The sequence below is a fragment of the Lepidochelys kempii genome, chromosome 2 (assembly GCF_965140265.1).
Source record: "Lepidochelys kempii isolate rLepKem1 chromosome 2, rLepKem1.hap2, whole genome shotgun sequence".
Lineage (NCBI taxonomy): Eukaryota > Metazoa > Chordata > Testudines > Cheloniidae > Lepidochelys > Lepidochelys kempii.
The window spans coordinates 211,501,524-211,518,161 of record NC_133257.1 but is presented as its reverse complement, the minus strand read 5'-3'; the positions used below and the strand labels follow the sequence as shown (position 1 = coordinate 211,518,161).

Here is a 16,638-nt window from a genome sequence, read left to right as displayed (position 1 = left end):
AGTTCAGTCTAAAAGTATTAATTCATTTAGGACACTTTAATGCCAGCTCCTCCAGCCTGTGACCTTCTGACTTTTGAAATATATTTAACTATTCACTTGTTTAAAGCTAGCAGCTTTGCAATAGGTTACTAGAAATTTGTTCTGATTAGTAACTGGATTAAAAATGGATTAAGAAACATCTTAACCCTGAATCAGATAATTAACTTTGTTACCAAAAAAACCATGACAAAACAAAACAACATCAAAAATATTTTGACATTATTTTCACTCAATAATAAAATTGCAGGGGGAGTTACAGGAAAGAATTAATCACCAGTTGTTTTACTATGGCTAATTTAAATTGTGATTTCCTCATATCAGTGATCTATCTACACAGATTTTCTTTTCCAGTCTTCAGAGAGAGAGAGAGAGACTCTTTAGGGACACAGAGGCTACTGCACCCTCTAGGCTTAGCATCTCCAAAGTAATCTGACAATCTGGTGAGAAAGAGTCCACCTCCCTCAAACTCCCATGGAAATACCCAGCACGCAAACCAGTATTTGGGTTGTGTAGAGAATGGGAGGATTTAAGATGAAATGATTTGGCAGTCATGATGAGGAGTTTTTTAATGAGTCAATGTGCTGGGAAGGAGTTATTAGTTATATCTATTACACCTGTGCCATAATTAATTAATAGCAAGACGAGGTGGGTGAGGTAATATCTTTTATTGTACCAACTTTTGTTGGTGAAAGAGACAAGTTTATGAGTTACACAGGGTTCCTCTTCAATACTGCAAACAATAATTAGTTAATTGCTTCTCAGCCAGAAGAAAAGAACTAAGAGGCTGTAAGTGATGCTTAATGGACACCTGGTCCTCATAAAAGGGGGAGAAAGTTTACTGTGAAGGGAAGAACCACAGGAAAAAGAGGGACTCCTGTAAAGGGTTGGGTGTGTAGGAAAGCCACAAATTTCACACAGTCTTCTCTGGTATTGGGGGAAGGAGATTGAAGACGAATCCAAAAAAGGGTAGATTTGTTAAGAAACTTTGGATGCTGGTCTGAGTTTGTGTTGCCCTGAAAGGGGTTGGATTTAGTTGCTTCTCAGTTGTAGGGCTGAATTGTGTACAGACAGAAGACCTGCAGGTGGCTCTAGAGGCTAAGATTCCTGAAACATCACACCCTGACACAAGGGGGTAGCCTAATGGTGTGCCATAAGTTTGCTTCTGACAGTCTTGGACCCGTTTGTTACAGTTGTGGAATGGACAATAATCTAATGAGATGCAGGGAATTCAGGGATCCCCCTCCCCCAAAAAAATAATCTCTGGGATCTCCAAAAAGTTGGAACAAAAGTATTAAAGCAGTTTCATTCCAAGAATAAAAAGTGGATGACTCATTAGAAAAGAATGAGAGAACAAGGAGGCCAGGACTAGTAGCAAGAAGTTAATGGTAGTAGCATTTTATTTCTGCAAGCTCCCTGCCCTGTAACCAGGGACAGAGGAAAGTGTGTGTGTTTGAAATGAGGGGGTCAGAGCAATTCAACCAGAGATTAAAGTAGCTGTCAATATTTTGTTAGAAATACCAGCTCCCTCTATTGAAGGATATGCTGTTTCTCCACACAGTAAACTGAGTTTCCCATTTGATTACAGATATAGCTGTGACAGAGGGTATTGCTGATAGCTTTGTTTGGTGGCCTTGCCAAATGCTCCATGCTAAATGTACCTCTCAGTTCCATACATGCAACCCTATTGGCCTCAGTGAGTGCAAGTAGAAATCTGCCCAGTGTGCCCCAGTGAAGGATACCTTGGCTCATTTATAATCGAGGTATTGGAGTGTGCCTGTCCTATGATAAGTGACTCTAACATTGACATTGTGGGGGCTATTGTTTTTCAGTAATATCAAATCACCAGTTTACAAGTAAGGTGTTTTTTCTAGCTACCAGCTTCACAATTTAAAACTGAGATCAAGGGTCAAGCTATATTATTTTTGGCACCATCTGAAGTATGGGATTCAGTTAACAATTGTGTAGGGTGTGCATAAGCCTGAAGACAGTCCAACTCACATTCCTAATGCATTGGGTAGCTCTGTTGTAGTAAGAGTAGCTAGATCTACAGGGGCCAGATCTGTAGGGTAAAAATGGGGCCCCTTATATAGTCACTTTTCTGAGCACAAGCATGCGGTAGTGTTTGCAAGAAATGTGTAAGCAAGTTGGCATTACGTACACAACAGTGACCTCTATTGGTTCAAGAAGGAATCCTGCACTTGTTTTTTTCTGTTTAAAACATCTAGAGTAATTTTTAAATGTATTATCTATAACATTAATGTGTTTAGCAGCCTGTCTTTAACTAGCAGTCTGTCAAATAATAGTATTTAACAACTTAAAGTAGAATACAACCCTGGGAACTAATCCCTGCAGACCGGCAAGATCCAGACATAAGTGCAAGCTGTCTGAAAACTTCTATAGGAAGGAGCTGAACTTATGGTCTTAAATATGCAGGCTCTATTTTCACTATAGATTCACTGATTCCAAGGTCACAGGGGACCACTGTGATAATTTATTCTGACATCCTGTATAAAACAGTCCATAGACTTCCCAAAAATTATTTCTGTTGAGCCAGAGTCTATCTTTTTAGGTGAAACTAGTATACCACAAGCAGTTTATATTCTTGCAATTCATCTGTTTTGGAGAAAGTTGGCTAGAAACTCCCCTTCTCCCCCCTGCCCCACAATGTTTGTTCGTTGGTTTAAACACTTAATGAAATCAGCTAACCCAAAAAGAGGAGTAAGGACAAACCATGAAATCCTTTTTTCCTATCTCTTTGGGAATCTCTGGTATTCCAAGGCCATATAGAATGAGTATAGTCCTCTTAAGACTGATAGGACCTGGGGTCAGTCCACCTCTGTTCTAAGATTTTGGGAGGTCTTATGGATGCAAGGACCAAGGAAACAGGAGATATTGGTGAAGGGATGCAATTCCAAGAATAAGTTTTATTTTAGTGATAAACTCGTTACTACTACTTTCAGGGCCTGGGGCCAGAAGAGCCTTGCAAAGTAGGTGAGGAAAGGCTCACCTCACTTCCAGCCAATCAAGATGAGCTCTTGAGAGAGGATCAGCATATATTCTTCCCCCTTCATCCTAGCAAGGGAGACACCAGCAGGAAAATTTCTGACTGCTAAACCTTCCAAGTCTAAAGGTAAAGAAAATCACTAGGGCTGGAGAAGCTGGCTGAGTCCCTGCAGATGGCTTGAAATACAACACAGCTCCACAAGAAGGGCTTTTGTTCTTGAAGGGAGAGAATAACTGACTGTTCAAAGTTCAGCCAGCTCCAGGAGGACAACTGGGTCTTCTGAACAGGGAAGGAGAGCTACCAGGAGTCTTGTATGGACTGAGAGCATGCATGAACTCGAGACTAAAATCAGGTTTGGATTCTGTAACTTTAAAAAAAAAAGGTTAATAAACCAGACCCCATAAAGGAGACATTTTGTTTGAAGTAATCAGTCTCTGGGTCACTGACTGGAAGAACCTGAGCAGGTGCTGAGTGTACCAACAGGACTACCAAAGGTGGCATGCCTTGGGCAGCCCCCTCTCCACTGTCACTGGTACCAGAAGTGGGATCTGAAACTCCCTACGGTCAAGAAGGGGTGACTGAGCAGCCAGGCACAAACCCGTTCCTTGACTGTGAGGTGTCCACCCTCCCAAATCAACATATGGAGGGATTACAATGACTCCAGGAGTTCCAGTTCCCATTTTTGGAAGTGCCCAGGCAGCCACAGGTGGAGCTACAGGAACTAGAAAGAATTCATAGAATCATAGAATATCAGGGTTGGGAGGGACCTCAGGAGGTCATCTAGTCCAACCCCCTGCTCAAAGCAGGACCAATCCCCAACTAAATCATCCCAGCCAGGGCTTTGTCAAGCCTGACCTTAAAAACCTCAAAAGAAGGAGATTCCACCACCTCCCTAGGTAACCCATTCCAGTGCTTCGTCACCCTCCTAGTGAAAAAGTTTTTCCTAATATCCAATCTAAACCTCCCCCACTGCAACTTGAGACCATTACTCCCTGTTCTGTCATCTGGTACCACTGAGAAAAGTCTAGATCCATCCTCTTTGGAACCCCCTTTTAGGTAGTTGAAAGCAGCTATCAAATCCCCCCTCATTCTTCTCTTCTGCAGACTAAATACTCCCAGTTCCCTCAGCCTCTTCTCATAAGTCATGTGTTCCAGTCCCCAATCATTTTTGTTGCCCTCCGCTGGACGCTTTCCAATTTTTTCACATCCGTCTTGTAGTGTGGGGCCCAAAACTTGACACAATACTCCAGATGAGTACTGGTTGCTGCAGATGTAGAAAGGGAAGCTGAGCGGCCTTACGCCTAATTTTGTGCACTGAATGCAGGCAAGAGGGGCATGTAAAATGGGTCTGCCTCTATGAGAGCACCTTGCTGCAGGAACCAGGTCAGACCCAGGGGCCAGAAGGAGCTCCATGCAAGAAGGATCTGGCTATTTTCTGTGCACTGAAGCTCCAGGATGAGGAGTAAGCTTCTGAGTCCAACCTCCTGCCCAAGCCATGATGTCTACACAGCTGTTTGTAGCACCATAGCGTGAGCCTGAGTCTGTAGACCAGGACTCTGAGACTCTCTGTCACAGGATTTGAAATACAGCATAGACATACCATGTGTACGCATGTTAACAGTTGCCACACCTCTGTATGGCCCCATAGGAGCTATGCACTATACTGGGGTATCAGAGGGGAATTTAGGGGAGGTTTCCTCTCTTTGTAACACCTGAGTGGCACAAAGGGAGTGAAGCAGGGGGATACCCTCATTCCTTATGGATAGGATTAGATGTGAAATATTTTATTACATGGCACCTAAGTGGGAGACTGGTCTGCAAAGGGGGAGAGTTGACATAATAGTGCACTAGTGAGATGGACAGAGAACAGGGAAGGGAAAAAGGAGCATATCCAGCTTAGTTCCAGACCTGGCCACCCATATTTTTCCATGTCACACAGGATTCTCCAAACGACCCAAACAAAGCTCTATTTTATTACAGGAATCCTGGAGTTTATCTCCTTCATAAAAACAGCTTCAAGTTTTCCATTTGGATGAGCTATTACCAGCAGGAGAGTGAGTTTGTGGGGGGGGGGGGGGGTGGAGGGTGAGAAAACCTGGATTTGTGCTGGAAATGGCCCAACTTGATGATCACTTTAGATAAGCTATTACCAGCAGGACAGTGGGGTGGGAGGAGGTATTGTTTCATGGTCTCTGTGTGTATATAATGTCTTCTGCAGTTTCCACGGTATGCATCCGATGAAGTGAGCTGTAGCTCACGAAAGCTCATGCTCAAATAAATTGGTTAGTCTCTAAGGTGCCACAAGTACTCCTTTTCTTTTTGCGAATACAGACTAACACGGCTGTTACTCTGAAACCTGAAATTTTTCAACAGCTGTTCAAAGCAGTTAAAGGGACATCTGTCAGTTGTAGAAATGTGACTTACTTTTCCCCCCTTTTTACCTTCTTAGCCATAAGATAATGTAAGTGAATAAAAAATTGCCACAAACAATCAAACATAGCCACTGCTGCATTGGTGGAGCCATGAAGTGTAGGTGCTAAGATATGTAATTTCCTTCTACCTGCAATCAGAATGAGCCCAAGTTTTGCTCCTTTTAGATCACTTCTCTGGAAAGATTTGTTTCTTTAAATCAGGCTTTCAAACTTCTGACAAACGTGTTGCCATCTAACTAAACATTATCTGGGTTAGGCAACTAAGTGATCACACTCGGGAGGGTAGAGAGTTTAAGCTTCTCGACTGTATCCAGTTAGATTTAGAGGAACCACGAGGGATTTTTGACTTCTTTGTAAGTGATTGTTGCACTCTAGAAGGGATAGGAATTGTATAGCACAAGAAGGAAAAAGACTGCAGAAAGCTAAAAACACTTAACTGGGGCAGAACTTTGGAACAGTAAAAGAAATTGCTTTAAAAGGGGGAAATTCCAAATGGTCTGGGCTAATACTGAAATAAACCCAACATAAAAAAAAAAACTCTGAGAAGCCTCAAAGAAACTTGTACACTGATGCCATCTACTGGCTATTGACAGAAGCAGCAGAAAAACTAAGGCTGCTGAAATCTGAGCGCTAAGTGAACAGTGCCCAATAGAAAAATAAGAGGATGGCCTTTCCTCAGGCCCTGAAATAGGCTATATAAAGTTCTGGCTGCCATGTAGACCTCAGAATTTTGCTGGACCCCTTTGGATGGCCTTGCCCCTCATCCAGGATTACAGGACTAGATGAGTTGACAGAATCTACAAGTAGGCTGTTGAATCCAGAAATGCTTTTGGTAGAGCCCCATGTTGTTCAAAAATGCAAAATAACACACGCAAAACAAAGGACATAAAACAAAAATCCCTGAAGCTGTGGGCTCTTGCAGCTCCTGTCCTGTGGGGTGGGGACCTGGCCCACCACTCTGGGTGTTGCTATAACCCTGTCTGCCTGGCCTCATCACTCAGGTTTGGCCTAGCCACCCCTACAACTCCATGCACCAAGTTGCAATGTCCAGAGCCGGGCCCAGACGCACAGGACAGGAACTGCAGAAGCCACAGCTATGGGGTGAGTATGGGAAGGGCTTGCTTTGTAAACCCTGATACCTCATCCCTACCCTCCTGGCACCCAACAGGACCTCCAGCTGTGAGGGGAAATGCAAAAAAAGAAAAGAAATTCCCAAAAGATAAAATGAAATATTACAAAAAATAACTTCACAGGGCTCTAGCTATCAGACATGCAGACCAGACTGAGCAGCTCTCCTTCCTGTAGTGTTGCAGGACTAAGAAGAGGTAGTGAGATTTCATTTTGGAGATTGTATTGCTTTCTGTACTTGAATATCAATTACTGTAGGCTATTTTACAGAGCCTACACTCTTTAGTGAAGCCTCAAGTAGCCACATTTTGGATTTTAACTAATGCTAGAAGCATGCTTTCCTTTGTAAGCCCAGGCAAATTAACTCAAGAGACTTAAAACAATAACTTTAAGCAATTTGCTTTTGATATTTTCTAAACTTATCCCTTTCATACAAAACCATTCCAATGGCAGGAACCACACTCTTACAATAGCCTTTAAGATAGGACCTCCGAAAGTCAGTTCTCCTTACTCTCTAGAAAAGTATTGCAAATGTATTAGATATACTAAAGAATGAGGATCCATCACATATGTAATGTAATACATTTGATGACTTGTAGTGTGTTATAATTGCTGCACATCAGTCCTAGTCTGACAATTGCTTGCAAAACTTTATTTTTGTTTCCAGTAGGTGCCTAGAAGATTAGTTGTATCAATTGATTAATTAACTGTTAATTGGTTAAGAGCACTAAGTGTCCTGATTTAAGACTTTTTTTTACTGTCCAAGGTAAAAGATGACATGACCTAGTGTTAAAATTATTAAGATAACGCTCCCTGGACTCAGTAAAAGAGGAGTTAACCTAACTAGATTCCATTCCAATATTGGCTAAAACACTTATCAAATTGGCCAATCTAGTTTGTTTGGATTTCAGCTTTAAAAATCTAACTAGCATATTGGCAAATTCATGGGATCAACTTTAGGCACAAGTAGTGTCCAATCTGTAACTGAGTATTTCAGGGAAATCTCAGCTCAAGTTAAACTTTTGAGATTGTTGGTTTTTTTAAAAAAAGTCTAATTTTAGCAGAATGGCAGTAGCTTGTTCTCAGCAATAATAATCGCCTCCAGAGTTTGCTATCCAAATATTGCAGCATCCTGTAAATATATAAGAACAAGTAAAAAGTTTAAAAGATTAGAAATTGAAACCAACAGCTACTGGTTTGCTTTCATTGTCCCAATATAAGGGGGTGAAGGGGTAGTAAGCAGAAGATATAAATGGTAAAAAAGTAAATTAGACTTTTAAAAAACTTTCCCTTTCATAACACCTGCATTAATATATAATTTCAGCATGACTGTATTTCTTTAAACCAGACTTCAGAAAAGCATGTAAATTAGAAAATGAAATCAGACACCAAAAATATTTTGAAAACCTATAAACACAGGCTACTGGGAAATGGCTGTGTGAGGAGATCTCCGATGGGGGGATGGGGGTGCAGATCAGGAGCATAGGAGAAAGAGTGCCTGTGGGACTGGACCTTAGATGTGACCACATCCCCTCTTCTATTAGCTGCTGCCAAGGGAGGAGAGGCTAAATGCACTTGTCAGCTGTGGCTAAGAAGCAGAGCCCCATCTGGATGCAGTACTCTAGAAGAGGAGGGTGATCTCTTTCCACAGAAATAAAGAAAATCCCACCCCTGAGTCATCGGCTCTTCTCAGAGGGAGGAAGAGAAGAAGATAGAGCTTGCTCAGCATGACCAATGAAGGTAAATTATTCACACTCTCTGTCGCTTTCTCATGCAGAGGCAAAGTCTGCAGCAGGTTAGCAAATCTTTAAGCTGCATGTTAAAGAACCACGGTGTCAATTAGAGCTGGGTAAATGGTTTTTTTTTTTTTTTTTAGAACATTTTCACTAAATCTTAATAGCTTTGGGAATTAGCCCTGGCCTCATCCCTTTTTGCTCACTTTTCTGTGAACATTGGTGCAAATTAGTGGCTGTTTGGTCATTCCTCAGTGTTAGTGTGCAGCTGGTTGGAAGACATTTTCTCAAAGCTTCACTTCAGTTTTTTACTATTTTTAATTTTCAAATGGGTTTTTTTTTTTTGACCATCTGTGGCAATGGTGACTATTCTTGTGCACATGCAAACAAGGGTCTTCACTATTCAAACCACAACAGTGCCTGGCTGTAAAGTTTGTCATCCGGCCAGAGACCAGATAGGATACTGTGTGGCTTAGGTGACCAATTGCGTATCTCAAATAATGAATAGCAAAGAGCTGAAGACAGAGTCGAAGTGAATCAATTTTGAACAACCTATATATTAACATAAAGTGTTAGTCAAACAACTATGAGGAAAAAATAACTTCTATTAAAAAAAATCCACGTCTGTCTGCAGAGATGTCATTAACACCAGAAGATTGTCAATAAATACTCTGCTTTGTCCAGCTCTGGGCTGAGGGAAGTGCCAATTTATGAGTCAATACCTATGAGAACTGTCTGAGCCTTAGTGAATCCCAGTGGCTAAGCTCAGTGCCACTGACTTTCATGCCCGCATGAAGTGCTGGGGGCTTCTAATACCAACGTACTCCAAATGGTAGCTGATTCCTAACAAACTCTGTCAGAGCTGTCAGCGAAGCATTAGGAAGAAAAGAATATTGTCTAGCTAATGGCCTGAAGTATTGGGGGAGTGGACTGGAGGCTTTGAGTTGTAACCGTCGCCACTTCCTAACCTTTGTTTTATTTTCTCCTTAGAAAAATATTCACAGATAAAATTGTCCATCTCTTCCCTTTTGCCAGCTTCATTACTCTGGAACTTCACTGACTGCATTGAATTGTCACCATAATAAAGCTGCATCCTTCGGTTTGGCATTTCAGTGATAACAGATTGCCAAGGGTCTGGGGAATTTGTGGGTAGCAGCAAGTCTGAAGCTGACTTCCCAGCGGCTTCATAGAAAATAACTTCCTCCTTCTTTCCACCGATTCCTATTGAAATCCTTGTTGAAATCTGTGGGTGTAATAGCGTCACCGCTGTTTGCTGTCTTCATACCTCATGTGTTCTGGGACAACCTAAGGTTATTTGCAATCTGGGTTCTAGCAGAGAGAAACCCTGAGGTTGCCAAGACTGCAAACATCCCTGATGGAATTTCACAAGGGCAGAAATCCTTCCCCAACCGTGTTTAGGGCCCACGACTCCATGGGAGCTGCTTCAGTTGCTGAGGGGAAGTGGGATCAAAAACAGAACTCCAAAACCTGCCCCTCTACCTGGTTTCTGATTGGCCTGCAAATGGGTGAGGTCAGGTGTCATGTGACCATGATAAAGAATTGCAGGAAGAGTCACTTTCTTCTTACAATGAGAGAAAAACTATATTAGAAATAAAAACAACACTGTCCTTGAAGTCGTTCAGTCTCCCACCGTGCTTAGAACCTTCCCCAGCCCTTTCCTGCCTTGCTTCCTGCTACAGTTTCAAAGAAACAGTACATGTACCCTCACAGTAGGGGAGAGCTGAAGGCAAGCAAAACTGCCAAAGTTGCCAACTGCAGTAAGGCCCAGCTCCTCAAAGTCATTTAAACACTCAGCTTCTACTGATTTCAATGGAAGTTAGGAGCCTAAATATTTTTGAGGATCTGGGCCTAAGTTTCTATAGCTACTCTCATGGCACAGTGAAGAAGTAGGTGACTCTTTCAAAACCTGTCACACATGTGTCTCTTTTCCTGGTGAAGCTGGCTGCAAGAGCATCCTGTGGTGAGCCATAAAGCTGCACATGAGTCAGCAGGGGATAAAAGGCTGATGCCACAAGGTGACGAGTAGCTGAAGGGAGTTTGTGTTGAAGCACGAGCAGAGATGAAGAGCTGAGCTCTCAGGGAAATGTTGGAGCACAACCCTAGGGGGAGGAAGGGTAATCACATTTTTATGCTTTGGAATACAGCTTCACCTGGTGTAGGGAACCTGCTGTGGGATTGCGAGAGTCAATTTGGCCTTGGTGTTGTGAACAGGGTCAAATGCTAATGTAAGAAATGATCACAGGGGAAATGGGGATGGCCAGTCTCATGATGCTCCTCTCTCTTTCAAAATGTTCTGCAGAGATTGTCCTGAGGAGAAATTGCTTTGATAAGAATGTGACACGTGGTCCCATTTACTAATCAAACTGCCATAATATTTTTTTGGAAGTGCCCTTAATAAAAAGGCCATTCCATTGTATGAATCTCTTCATCACTAGGTGATGGCAACTTTTTAGGATCCTAATATAGGGAGAGAAATATGCACATATTTTCAGACAAGCATCTTTCTCCTATGAAAACTGTACATAAATTCAGAGTACAGCTTTTTTCCAGAGTCAGTATTTAGACACATTGTAGCCATCCTCTTCAAGTCTCTGTTAAATGGAAAATTGATTTGAATGATGCATACCCCCAGGCTCTATATTGGTTTTTTAGCATCCGTGAAATGTGTTTCCCATAAAAGAAATCCACTGTCCTAGAGATTAGGAACACTCAGAGTGAGGAAGACAGAAAAAGCTTTCATACAAACCCAGAGCCCCTGCTATCAAATCTTGGTGTTTTGCCAGATTGTCAATTAGACATTGTGGGGCCAAATATCTCAGTAGCAAACAGAAGAGCTAATGCTAACAGAGAAATCCTCTACGCATATTGATGGGAGAGGCTCAGTGTCTTGTAAAGCTGTTTGATTCAAGTGTACTGGTCTTGTACGTGGTGTGAGAACTGCTTGAAAAGGCAAAACAATTACCTCAAGGAAAAGGGTAAAAAGGCAACAAATCTTTAATATATCTTAGTCTGTGTGTATCTATATGTGTGCCCATAATATGAAGGCACGGGTTACAGCACCATAGTTAAGGTTGAGCTAAGTTTTATAATTATTTAATTCTTGCTCTACATGTGAAGAAAACACTATCTTCCCCAAAACTACAGCACTTACTCTGAGTATACTATGAATTTTATGAGAACTTACAAGTAAATCTATTAATCAATTTACATTTAAAAAGTTAAACAGGTCCTTTCAGATATTTAACATTTGGTATTAGACCTGTTTTGTCCCAAATGATCTCAGGTAAGGTATTATCTAGCTACATAAAAATTGGCAGGGGGTGAACCTTGAACTGATCTGGTGCAAAGGGTAGGGTATTTTCTGAAGAGCCTTTAAGTGATTAATGATTACTTTTTCTCACTAATTTTCAGCACTGAAGTTTCTCCTTCAGCAGAGGATAAAGAATAATGTTCTCTTTTAGAGAAATTTGCCAAAAATTGCCCACTTTCAAAATGGCAGCCAGCTCCTATTGTTTTCAATGGGACTGAGATGACTGACTTTCTTTATTAAAGGTGGCCAATTCCTCCTTCCATCTGCTCCTTACGTTTCTTCTCTCTGCATCCTGAAAGCAAATGGATCACTGTATTCTAGGAATGCTGGTGTCTCCACTCCTACTGGGAGCAATAGTAAACAGTGACCATCTTAACTGGGGAGACCTGTGGAGAATAATGCAAGAAATAACCATTAAACCAGTAACCTAAAATTTCTTTGCAAAACCTACTTAATGCACCATATCTAATCAACAGGAAGAATAGGTGTGGGAGAGGGGGTAGGGTGGACAGTTTGCATGATACTGTAATGGGGAATAGTGGAGGACTGAGGAAACTCTCCATGTGTGTAAAAAAAGTAACACAGTTTTGTAAAGCAGTTTAATTGCTCTTCATATTGTGTCTGTGTGAAAAATTCCTCGTAACTGTGAATCTCTAGGTATTGCTGTTACAAATTAGTATTCCTGGAATGTATTATGAAATATCAAAAGTTCACAATGAGATTGACCGTTGAGCCTGACGTCTGCTTTATAGGCAATCACAATGACATGACTCATTAGGCTGACATAAGATTCTCTCTATTTATAATGTACTGGTTGATCCTAAAATAGACCGGTCTCAAGCATTTGTGGATGAGGAATATGCTGGTGGAGGTAACCCTGCTAGGTACCAGCACATCAGGTCAGTATGCTTGTTTTGTGTCGTTTGTGGGCTAAATTCATCCCTGGTACAGGTAAATTGACTGCAGCAGAATTTACAGCAGGGAAGAATTTGGCTTAGTAAGCTTAAAGAACATTAAATTAGGGACTTACAGCTTCTCTTTATTTTTACCTCCCTGGTGCAGACCTCAAATCTTGCTGATGTACAAAAGAGTTTAAGTACCAATTACTGTCTGTCAAATCATGCTGTGTATGATGTTAATTATAAATGTTACCCTTTCAGGTAGTGTTGATTCAGTGAAATAAGCTTAAAATGACCTGAAATGTGTGTGAGGCTGGAAGGTGCTTGAGTCAATTGTTCTCTAAATCACTTCAGCAATTCCTTCTCCTCCAAAATAATGTTATGTCATCTTACTTTTTATGAAATCATTTTTTAAAAAGTATTAAAACTCAAGAGACAAGTTGAGTGAGGTAATATCTTATATTGGACCAATAATATCAAGGTCTCTAATATCCTGGAACCAATATGGCTACAACAATATTGCAAACAACATATTGACACTAACATATTTATTGAATATCCTGCTCATAAAGCAAGATTGTTCCTAAAACCTAGGGAGGTTGTGGAATCCCTGTCACTAGAGGTTTTTAAGAACAGGTTAGACAAACACATGTGAGGGATGGTCTAGATATACATGGTCCTGCCTCGGCATGGGGAGATTGATTAGATGACCTCTCGAGGTCCCTTTCAGCCTTACATTTCTATGATTCTACGATTTATGCTGGCCATTTTGGAAGGGGCACAATTTTATTGAAAGGTTTCAGAGTAACAGCTGTGTTAGTCTGTATTCGCAAAAAGAAAAGGAGTACTTGTGGCACCTTAGAGACTAACCAATTTATTTGAGCATGAGCTTTCGTGAGCTACAGCTCACTTCATTGGATGCATGCCGTGGAAACTGCAGAAGACATTATATACACACAGAGACCATGAAACAATACCTCCTCCCACCCCACTGTCCTGCTGGTAATAGCTTATCTAAAGTGATCATCAACTTGAGATGATCACTTTAGATAACTTGAAAGTCGGTGGGAGTTGTGTTTGTTCATGTCAATGAGAGCAGGATTGGGCCCTAAATGAAAAAAATTAAACAAATTCGGTATTTGCTTGTTAACCACAACACACAATTGTTTGTTATTAATAGATTTAGGAGTATGGGAATTGCCATGCTAGATATGGTCCAGCAAGTCCAATATCCTGGCTCTGACAGTGGCCAGTGTCAGATTCCATGAAGGTGTAAGAAACCCCATATTAGAAGATTCTTCGTAAACCTTATCATTCAGAGGCTGGCTTGTGTCCTAACATAAGAGAATCTGAGGCTGATTGAATGTGTATTGAAGTAAATGGAATGAGTCTCACTGATATCAATGGGCATTAGACTGGGGTTTATGTGTGGTCTAACTTTAAAAAAAAACCCATCTAATGTAACTGTTGGTAATCTCACTATCCATATAAAGGTCTAATCATTTTTTTCAAGTCTAAGGTCTCGGTCAAAGTGATGTTTAATGACAATGAATTCCACAGATTAATTATGTTCAATTGAAATGAAATATTTCAGTTTTTAAATTTGCTGCCTTACAACTTCATTGAATGTCCCCTGTTCTCATTTTATGAAAGAAGGTAAACAGGAGTATCAGATTTAACTTTTCTGTAACATTCATTATTTTGTATGTCTCTATCATGTCCCCTCTGATTGATCTCATTACCTGTCTCTGATGTCTCATTACCTGTCTCTATCACGTCCCCATTGACTGATCTCATTACCTGTCTCTGAACCCCATCTATTTCTATTTCTAGTATGTCCTTTTTTTAGATTTTTGGCTACATTTAAAGCCCCTTCAGATGGGAGAGAATAAGGAGCCCAATTGCTTAGCAGGGATTTCATGCACCATATTGTACTAGCATTGTATAGATGGCACTGAATTCCTATTGGCTACTAGGGTCGATTTACACTGCAGAAAACAACCCTGTGGCAGTGAGTCTCAGTTGATTCAGGCTCGTGCAATGGGGCTACAAATAGCAGTGTAGACTTCCCGGTTCCAGTTGGAGCTGGGGCTCTGAAACCTAGTAAGAGGAGGAAGGTGTCTCTGGCTCTGAGAGACACCCGCTTCACCCCAGCATCTGGGCTCCAGCCCAAGCAGGAATGTCTACACTGTTATTTGTAGCCCCATTGTGAGAGCCTGAGTCAGGTGGTCAAACTCTGAGTGTAGTGTAGTTGCAGTGTAGCTGTACCCTTAGGTTCTGAGAGGTCCTATATTTGAATGCTCAGGAGCTGTCATCAGGAAGATGAGCTCAGCTCTGAAACTTACTTTCTCCCTTAGTCCAAAAGAGCCTGAGTTTGTTAAATCAGGGCATGGCGCCATGCCCATCTGCTTACTTATGGTTTTGCCTAAAGTGTATTATTCCTGCTTTGATGGTGATTTCATTTTTCCTTAATTAACATTTTTTTTACTAAATTTTTGTTGGAGGCACTGAAAAATAGTAAATAAATAAAATAAAATGAAAAATGTAAAAGATTAACTGAAAATAATATTCTTGGAAGTATTGTATCAGAGCAGAGAAATAATAACAAGGAAAAAATAGAATCATACATTAAAGCAGTCCATGATAAAAGACAGGAAATTGGTTCTAATTTGGAACTAATATTTCTGTTGAAATGAGTTGCACCTGCTATTCACTGTTCATCGTCTGCACACCCTGGAGCTATTCCGGATGCTGCCCAGTAAAACCCTCTGAAGCTACATACTCCACTGCTATATATGAGCTGATAGTGGGATTTCTTATTCTTTTAGCATATCAGTGCAAAATAATTGTTTCTGTTTATAAAGCATGCTGTGATTTTTTTTTAAAAAAAAGTATGTGGTATTGGATAACTTGTTTAATATTTTCCCTTGCTGAGCGAAGAATAAAGCAAGAGGCATCTCTAAAACAGGGTACCTGGTACCATGCTTGTAATTTCCTCTGCGTGGGCCTGTATAAAAAGAAATGGATCTCAAATTGACACAAATGACATACTGTACAGGCAGTTATACCGGACATACTCCTAAAAAGACTTTGAAGCAATTTTTTATGCTACTAATAGGTGCCAGATTGATGGGCCTTTGTTTTTGTATTATGAGATTGAGAACTTATGTTTTCCCTATCCAGCTTCTCTATACCATTCATTATTCTACATACTGTTATCATAGCCTCTCTTATTTGTCTCCTTTTTAAGTGAAAGAATACCAGTCTTTTCAGTCCTCTTCATAAGTAAGCTTTTTTCCTAATAATTTGTCATCTTTCTCAGTGTGAACTTGGAAAAATGTCATAGAGCAAGTGTACTCCTCGCACTGTACTTGTGCCTGTGTCTGTAATATATGACATTTCTGAAGCTATTGTGTCTTCTATCAGACAAACTAATAGCTACTTCCTTTGATTCTCATAGCTACTTATTTAATTGAAGGGAGCAATACAACTCATTCAATAGGGAAACCAGAAAAAAGTGGTAATACTGGTGAAAACACATGTAACCATGCCTTTGTGGGTCACAACTGAGAATACCAAATTCAGGACAAACTGCTGAGAAATAGGGTGGACACACCCCAAAACTGAAGGTTATTCTCCCATGAGATATACCAAAACAGCATCAAAAGTAAACTTCTGTTTCACCACACTGGCGAACAAGAAGTCATAAAAGCAATTTCCTTAGGCATATGAGTCCTTCTATCACCACCAAAAACACTAGACTTAGAGATGAGTGGTTCTTTAAAACCAGTCTTCTCAAATAAAAGGTTCTTCTGATCTCAAAGGACCACCCACACACCCAGGTCAATATACAATTCAGATCTTACCCAAAAATCACGCTAATCCTTTAGTATCTAATATCTAAAGGTTTATTTATAAAAAGAAAGAAAGGTGAGAGTTAAAATTGGTTAAAGGAGCCAAATACATACAATAAATGCAAAGTTCTTGGTTAGGGTGACCAGGTGTCCGGTTTTTGACCAGAACACCCGGTTGAAAAGGGAACATGGCGGCTCCGGTCAGCACCACCAACAGG

General features: G+C 40.8%; 1 protein-coding gene across 10 annotated transcripts in view; it reads left to right on the top strand.

Moving 5' to 3' along the window:
* The first annotated feature begins 8,188 nt into the window (after nucleotides 1-8,188).
* Nucleotides 8,189-16,638, top strand: part of ABCB5 (ATP binding cassette subfamily B member 5) — a 75,855-nt gene continuing 67,405 nt past the window's right edge. For 8 of the 10 annotated variants that reach the window (XR_012157531.1, XR_012157532.1, XM_073333754.1 and 5 more), the window contains exon 1: nucleotides 12,500-12,566. The gene's annotated coding sequence lies outside the window, so the exon portion shown is untranslated. Of the gene's footprint in view, nucleotides 8,344-12,499; nucleotides 12,567-16,638 lie in introns of those variants that run through there. The other 2 variants (XM_073333753.1, XM_073333762.1) reach the window with 1 other exon arrangement.